This window comes from Arachis hypogaea, chromosome 18 (assembly GCF_003086295.3).
Source record: "Arachis hypogaea cultivar Tifrunner chromosome 18, arahy.Tifrunner.gnm2.J5K5, whole genome shotgun sequence".
Classification (NCBI taxonomy): Eukaryota; Viridiplantae; Streptophyta; class Magnoliopsida; order Fabales; family Fabaceae; genus Arachis; species Arachis hypogaea.
The window spans coordinates 73,939,971-73,947,666 of NC_092053.1; the positions used below are offsets into that span (position 1 = coordinate 73,939,971).

At 38.5% G+C, this 7,696-nt stretch overlaps 2 non-coding genes across 2 annotated transcripts; both read left to right on the plus strand.

The window, feature by feature from the left end:
- The first annotated feature begins 1,794 nt into the window (after positions 1-1,794).
- LOC112773828 (small nucleolar RNA R71) lies at positions 1,795-1,900 on the plus strand. Its single transcript, XR_003188355.1, has one exon. It is a non-coding gene; the product is annotated as a small nucleolar RNA R71 (small nucleolar RNA).
- A 4,468-nt stretch (positions 1,901-6,368) lies between these two features.
- Positions 6,369-6,476, plus strand: LOC112774227 (small nucleolar RNA R71). The gene has a single exon (XR_003188725.1). It is a non-coding gene; the product is annotated as a small nucleolar RNA R71 (small nucleolar RNA).
- Positions 6,477-7,696: the final 1,220 nt, after the last annotated feature.

Consider the following 7,696-nt stretch of genomic DNA (forward strand, 5'->3'; position numbering starts at 1 on the left):
AGTTTCTACACTCCATAGATTAAGGTGTAGAGCTCTGCTGTTCCTCATGAATTAATAGAAAGTACTACTATTTTTCTATTCAATTCAAGCTTATTCCTTCTCTAAGATATCCATTCGCACCCAAGAACATGATGAATGTGATGATTATGTGACGCTCATCATGATTCTCACCTATGAACGCGTGCCTGACAAACACTTCCGTTCTACATTCAAACAAGCTAGAATGAGTATCTCTTAGATATCTAATACAGAGGACCGAGTCCGAGATATTAGAATCTTCGTGGTATAAGTTAGAACCCATGGATGGCCATTCTTGAGATCCGGAAAGTCTAAACCTTGTCTGTGGTATTCCGAGTAGGATCTGGGAAGGGATGGCTGTGACGAGCTTCAAACTCGCGAGTGCTGGGCGTAGTGACAGACGCAAAAGGATAGTAAATCCTATTCCAGTATGATCGAGAATCGACAGATGATTAGCCAGGCAGTGACAGTGCACTGGACCATTTTTACAGAGAGGATGGGATGTAGCCATTGACAACAGTGATGCCCTACATAAAGCTTGCCATGGAAAGGAGTAGGAATGGTTGGACGAAGACAGCAGGAAAGCAGAGGTTCAGAGGAACGAAAGCATCTCTGCACGCTTATCTGAAACTCTCACCAATGGATTACATAAGTATCTCTATCCTATTTTAATTATCTTTTAGTACACTATAATCTCTTAATACATTTGAATCCGCCTGACTGAGATTTACAAGGTGACCATAGCTTGCTTCAAGCCGACAATCTCCGTGGGATCGACCCTTACTCACGTAAGGTTTATTACTTGGATGACCCAGTGCACTTGCTGGTTAGCTGTGCGAAGTTGTGATAAAGAATTAAGATTATGAACGTGCGTATAAAGTTTTCAGCACCGTTACCAAGGAATGAAACCGTCACAATTTCTGCGCACCATGCACCAATAGCCATGTACGTTTCTTGCTTCTTATGAAACTCTATTTGCTCTTGAATAAAACTTTGAAGTGCATCATTCATATGAGATTGGTTTGAAGAGGGAGATTAAATATTTGAGGGAGGGTAGGCCTAGTATGTTGTGGTTGATACCTTGCTTGAGGTTGGGAATGTGGTTGTTGATTGGGTTGGGCATGAGGTGGGCTTTGTAGTTGATATGGTGGATAGTGAAGTTGTGGTGGTTGATGGTAAGGTTGTTGGACTTGATAGGATTGATGATAATAGACTTGTTGGTTGGAATAAGGTTGAGCTTGAGATGGTTTATTCCACCTCTTATGGGAGTTATCTCTCCACCCTTGACTTTGGTTCCCTCCATACTGATGCGATCCTTGATTGCCTTGATTGTAATTGGACCTTTATGGGTAAGGATTTGCCACCGCCAATGTGTTGTCCTCTTGAATTTAAGGGCATTCATCAGTGTAGTGACCGTTGCAAGCACAAATACCACAAGATCTAGGAGGTCCTTAAATCCTAGGAGGTTGGGGTGGAGGACATAGCAACATTTATGGAATTTGTTGGCCTTGAGTGATTTGTCTTAACAAGACCATCATCTTACCAAGCGTCTTAGTTAAGATAGCATCACCGGAAGGTGAGACTTCACTTATAGCCTTCGGTTGGGGATTTCTTGTCCTTAAATGTTGAGTCGAATCCGCCAAGTCTGCAATGACTTCCCAAGCTTCTTCAGCAGTCTTATTCTTAGTGAGAGATCCTCCACTTGAGGCATCAAGAAGGAGCTTGTCTTAAGGGATAATCCCTTGGCAAAAGTAGCTTATGAGCACTAATTCATCAATGCGGTGTTGAGGACAAGCTTCCAACAACTTTTTGAACCTTTCCCAACATTCATAAAAGGTCTCTCCATCTCTTTGCATGATGGAAGAGATTTCCTTCCTTAGATGATCTGTCTTTTGAGGTAGATAAAATTTCTCAAGAAACTCCTTGCACAACAAATCCCAATTAGAAATCACCTCCTCAGGTTGGGTGTAAAACCATTCCTTCGCCTTTCCCTCTAGGGAGAAAAGGAAAGCGAAAACCGTGACCGCTATCTCATCCAAGCCATGTCTCCTTGCAGTAGAGCACACAACTTGAAAGTCTTTCAAGTGCTTGAGAGTGTCTTCTCCCGGTAACCCATGATATTTTGGAAGAAAGTTGATCATACCCATCTTGATCTCAAAGTTGGCATCTAGATCTGGGTACCAAACTTGTACCGGTTGCAAGGTGATGTTCGGGGATCCGGCCTCCTTTAAAGTAATTCTCCGCGGTGGCTCCGCCATGTTGTTGTCACCTAATTCACTCAAAGAAATTTTAGCACTTACAATAGAAGAATAGAAGGTTTCCTCGTTAAGTGAAGAATGAGGATCACGGTTAGAAGGTGATGGTGAATCGGGTCGCTCTTCAAGAGAGTCCGATTTACTATGCACGAATGCTAACCGGCACTGAGCTTTCCTAAGGCAGGGTAAAGGCCTTTCTATTTCGGGGTCAAAAGGGGACAAGCTTGGGTCTAGAGGTGACCGTGTTGCTCAACTGAGGAATCAATGAAATCATGTAATCATCAAGAGCAACACAAGAATAAGAAAATAAATGAAGACAACCTAATAGTTACTAACTACCAAATCTATTTAGATAGAGGCGCCATCTACCAATTAATGACAAGTCATCTTAGGCTAGTTTCACAAGCCTATTTCATTAGTTTTTACTTGGTTTCATTTCATTTTTAGGCAACAAATAAGTGTTTGAGTGAGAATTTCATGCTTGTCTTGATTCAATCAAACATTGGTAATTTTATGCATTCTCATTAGATTTCTTGCAAGATTTAGTTGATAATATGAAAGATGCAAGATTTGATTATCATGCCAAGGCTTTAATGTATTTGTTTGGTTGATTTCAGGCAAAAAATGAAGAGGAAGAAGGACAGAGCAGAGTAACGTTGCGTTCAAAGAAAGAACGCCACACTCAGTAAGCGACGCGCACGTGCATAAGAAAGTTTAACTCCAATTCTGGTGCCAGGAGGGTCAGAATCCAACAGCATCTGTAGTCCTTTTTCAGCCTCTGAATCAGATTTTTGCTCAGGTCCCTCAATTTCAGCCAAAAAATACCTGAAATCATAGAAAAATACACAAACTCATAGTAAAGTCCAGAAATGTGATTTTTGAATAAAAACTAACAAAAATATAATAAAAAGTAACTAAAATATACTAAAAACTATGTAAAAACAATGCCAAAAAGAGTATAAATTATCCGCTCATCACAACACCAAACTTAAAATTCTTGCTTGTCCCTAGGCAACTAAAAACAAAGTAGGATAAAAAGAAGAGAAAATACAATAAATTCCAAACTTATCAATGAACTTAGTTCCAATTAGATGAGCGGGACTTGTAGCCTTTTTGCTTCTGAACAGTTTTGGCATCTCACTTTATCTTTAAAGTTCAGAATGATTAGCATCCATAGGAACTTAGAATTTAGATAGTGTTATTGATTCTCTTAGTTCAGTATGTTGATTCTTGAACACAGCTACTTTTTGAGTCTTGGCCGTGACCCTAAGCATTTTGTTTTCCAGTATTACCACCGGATACATAAATGCCACAGACACATAACTGGGTGAACCTTTTCAGATTGTGACTCAGCTTTGCTAGAGTCCCCAGTTAGAGGTGTCAAGAGCTCTTAAGCACACTCTTTTTTTGCTTTGGACCACGACTTTAACCGCTCAGTCTCAAACTTTTCACTTGACACCTTCACGCCACAAGCACATGGTTAGGGACAGCTTAGTTTAGCCGCTTAGGCCAGGATTTTATTCCTTTGGGCCCTCCTATCCATTAATTCTCAAAGCCTTGGATCTTTTTTACCCTTGCCTTTTAGTTTAAAGGGTTATTGGCTTTTTTTGCTTGCTTTTTCTTTTTCTTTTTTTTTTACCCTTTTTTTTCATATTTTTTTTCGCAAGCTTTGCCTATTCACTACTTTTTCTTGCTTCAAGAATCAATTTTATGATTTTTCAGATTATCAATAACATTTCTCTTTTTTCTTTATTCTTTCAAGAGCCAACAATTTTAACATTCATAAACAACAAATTAAAAAATATGCACTATTCAAGTATTCATTCAGAAAACAAAAAGTATTGCCACCACATCAAAATAATTAAGCTAATTTCAAGATAAAATTCGAAATCCATGTACCTCTTGTTCTTTTGCAATTAAAAATATTTTTCATTTAAGAAAGGTGATGGATTTATAGGACATTCATAGCTTTAAGACATAGGCACTAGACACTAATGATCATGTAATAAAGACACAAACATAGACAAAACATAAAGCATATAATTCGAAAAAAAGAAAAATAAGAACAAGGAAATTAAAGAACGAGTCCACCTTAGTGATGGCGGCTGGTTCTTCCTCTTGAAGATCTTATGGAGTGCTTGAGCTCCTCTATGTCTCTTCCTTGCCTTTGTTGCTCCTCCCTCATGACTCTTTGGTCCTCTCTGATTTCATGGAGGATGATGGAATGCTCTTGGTGCTCCATCCGTAGTTGCCCCATGTTAGAACTCAATTCTCCTAAGGAGGTGTTGATTTTCTCCCAATAATTGTGTGGAGGAAAGTGCATCCTTTGAGGCATCTCAGGGATTTCTTGATGAGGAATTTCCTCATGCTCTTGTTGAGGTCCATGAGTGAGCTCTCTTGTTTGCTCCATCCTCTTTTTAGTGATGGGCTTTTGAGATAAATCTCTCCATCTCCCATGACTCGGAGTTGCCTCCCAAGAAGCGCTTCTTTAATGTCAATAGCTTGACAGTGAGCTCTTAGAGAGTTTCACAGAGACTCTGAGCTTAATGGTGGCCTCCCAACACCAAATTTAGAAGTTGAGTGTGGGGGCTTTGTTTGACTCTGTACTGAGAGAAGCCTTTCATGCTTCCTTTCCATGGTTACAAAAGAAGATCCTTGAGCCTTAAACACAAGGTAGTCCTCATTCAATTGAAGGACTAACTCTCCTCTGTCCACATCAATCACAGCTCTTGCTGTGGCTAGGAAGGGTCTTCCAAGGATGATGGATTCATCTTCATCCTTCCCAGTGCTTAGGATTATGAAGTCAGCAGGGATGCAAAAGCCTTCAACCTTCACTAAGACATCCTCTACAAGTCCATAAGCCTGTTTCCTTGAATTGTCTACCATCTCTAGTGAGATTCTTGCAGCTTGTACCTCAAAGATCCCTAGTTTCTCCATTACAGAGAGTGGCATGAGGTTTACACTTGAACCAAGGTCACATAGAGCTTTCTTAAAGGTCATGGTGCCTTTAATGCAAGGTATTAAGAACTTTCTGGGATCTGGTTTCTTCAGAGGTAATTTCTGTTGAACCAAGGTATTCAGTTCATTGATGAGCAATGGAGGTTCATCCTCTCAAGTCTCATTACCAAATAACTTGGCATTCATCTTCATGATTGCTCCTAAATACTGAGCAACTTGTTCTTCAATAATATCTTCATCCTCTTCAAAGGAAGAATACTCATCAGAGCTCATGAATGGCAACAGTAAGTTCAGTGGAATCTCTATGATCTCTATATGAGCCTCAGATTCCTTTGGTTCCTCAATGGAAAACTCCTTAGTGGCCAGTGGACGTCCATTGAGGTCTTCCTCACTGGAAATCACTGCATCTTCCTCCCCTATAGGTTCGGCCATGTTGGTTATATTGATGGCCTTGCACTCTCTTTTAGTTGACCCACTTGTGCCTCCAAATTTCTGATGGGACCTTGTTTCAGTCATGAAACTGAGAGTGGTTTTAGATAGATCAGAGACTATGCTTGCTAAGTCAGAGAGGCTCTGCTTAGAATTCTCTGTCTGTTGCTCAAAAGATTATGGAAAAGGCTTGCTATTGCCAAACCTATTTCTCCCACCATTATTATTATTGAAGCCTTAATTAGGCTTCTGCTGATCCTTCCTTGAGAAATTAGGGTGATTCCACCAAGAAGGATTATAGGTGTTTCCGTAGGATTCTCCCATGTAATTCACCTCTTCCATTGCATAATTCTCAGGGTCATAAGCTTCTTCTTCAGAGGAAGCTTCTTTAGTACTGCCGGATGCAGCTTGCATTCCAGTCAGATTCTGAGAAATCATATTGACTTGCTGAGTCAATATTTTATTCTGAGCCAATATTACATTCAGAGTATCAATCTCAAGAACTCCTTTCTTCTGGGTCATCCCATTATTCACAGGATTTCTTTCAGAAGTATACATGAACTGGTTATTTGCAACCATTTCAATGAGTTCCTGGGCTTCTGCAGGTGTCTTCTTCAGATGAAGAGTTCCACCAGCAGAGTGATCCAATGACATCTTGGACAATTTAGACAGACCATCATAGAATATACATAAGATGCTCCATTCTGAAAGCATGTCAGAAGGACACCTTCTGATCAATTACTTGTATCTTTCCCAAGCTTCATAGAGGAATTCACCTTCCTTTTGTCTGAAGGTTTGGACTTCCACTCTAAGCTTGCTCAACTTTTGAGGTGTAAAGAATTTTGCCAAGAAAGCATTGACTAACTTTTCCCAAGAGTTCAGGATTTCTTTAGGTTGTGAGTCCAACCATGTCCTAGCTCTGTCTCTTATAGCAAAGGGGAAAAGCATAAGTCTGTAGACCTCACGATTAACCCCATTGGTCTTGACAGTGTCACAGATTTGCAAGAATTCAGCTAAGAACTGATGAGGATTTTCCAATGGAAGTCAATGAAACTTACAATTCTGCTGCATTAGAGAAACTAGTTGAGGCTTAAGCTCAAAGTTGTTTGCTTCAATTGTAGGAATTGAGATGCTTCTTTCATAGAAGTCAGAAGTGGGTGCAGTAAAGTCACCAAGCATCTTCCTTACATCTCCACCATTGTTGTTATTTTCGGCTGCCATGTCTTCTTTTTCAAAAATTTCTGTTAGGTCCTCTCTAGAGTGTTGTGCTTTAGCTTCCTCTTTAGAGTCCTTTCAGGTTCAGGATCAGCTTCAACAAGAATGTTCTTATCCTTGCTCCTGCTCATATAAAAAAAGAAGAGAACAGAAAAGAAGAGGAATCCTCTATGTTACAGTATAGAGATTCTTTTATGTGAGTAGAAGAATAGAAGAATAGAATGAAGAAAGGAGAAGAAGAAGAATTCGAACACAAAGAGAGGGAGAGGGTTCGAATTATAAGAAGAAGAGAAGTGTTAGTAAATAAATAAAATAAATAGAAAGAAATGAGAGAGAATGTATTCAAATTTTTTTTATTAAAAAGAAAAGAAAAATATTTTTGTTTTTTTTAATTAGTAGTTAGAATTCGAAATTTAAGAAGGAAAATAAAATAAAATTAGAATTTAAAACAATTAGTTAATTAAAAAGGATTCTGAAAAAGTGGGTAATGGTTTTCAAAAATTAGAGAGAGAGAAGTAGTTAGGTGATTTTGAAAAGATAAGAAATAGTAAACTTTTTAAAATCAAACAAACAAGTCAAGTGGTTAATTGAAAAAGATTTGAAAATCAATTTTGAAAAGATAAGGAGTTAGAAAAGGATTTTGAAATTAAATTTTGAAAAAAGATATGATTGAAATTCATTTTGAAAAAGATTTGAAACAGAAATTAAAAAGATTTGATTTTTGAAATTTAAGTTGATTACTTAACTAATAAGAAACAAAAGGATATGATTCTAGAATTTAAAGATTGATTCTTTCTTAATAGGCAAGTAACAACTTAAAA